Below are 494 nucleotides of genomic sequence, written 5' to 3' on the forward strand. Positions count from 1 at the left end.
AGAGAGCGTGAGAGAGGAGAGATGCACACTGGCATGGCTCTTTTAGAAGAAAGGTGTTATGTAACCAGTGCTTAATTTGAGCCAGAACGTACTGGAACGCATACCAGGATCTTTTCAGAAAAGGCCCTGGTGCGTTCCGGAACTACACTGAACAAAAATATAAATGCAGCACTTTTGTTTTTGCTCCCATTTTTCATGAGCTGAACTCAAAGATCTAAAACATTTTCTATATACACAAAAGACCACTTCCCTCAAATATTGTTCACAAATCTGTCTAAATCTGTGTCAGTGAACACTTCTCCTTTGCCGAGATAATCCATCCCACCTCACAGGTGTGATTATTGCACAGGTGTGCCTTAGGCTGGCCACAATAAAAGGCCACTCTAAAATGTTCAGTTTTATCACACAGCACAATGCCACAGATGTTGCAAGTTTTGAGGGAGCGTGCAATTGGCATGCTGACTGCAGGAATGTCCACCAGAGCTGTTGCCCGT

Source organism: Epinephelus moara, chromosome 19, assembly GCF_006386435.1.
Source record: "Epinephelus moara isolate mb chromosome 19, YSFRI_EMoa_1.0, whole genome shotgun sequence".
NCBI lineage: Eukaryota > Metazoa > Chordata > Actinopteri > Perciformes > Serranidae > Epinephelus > Epinephelus moara.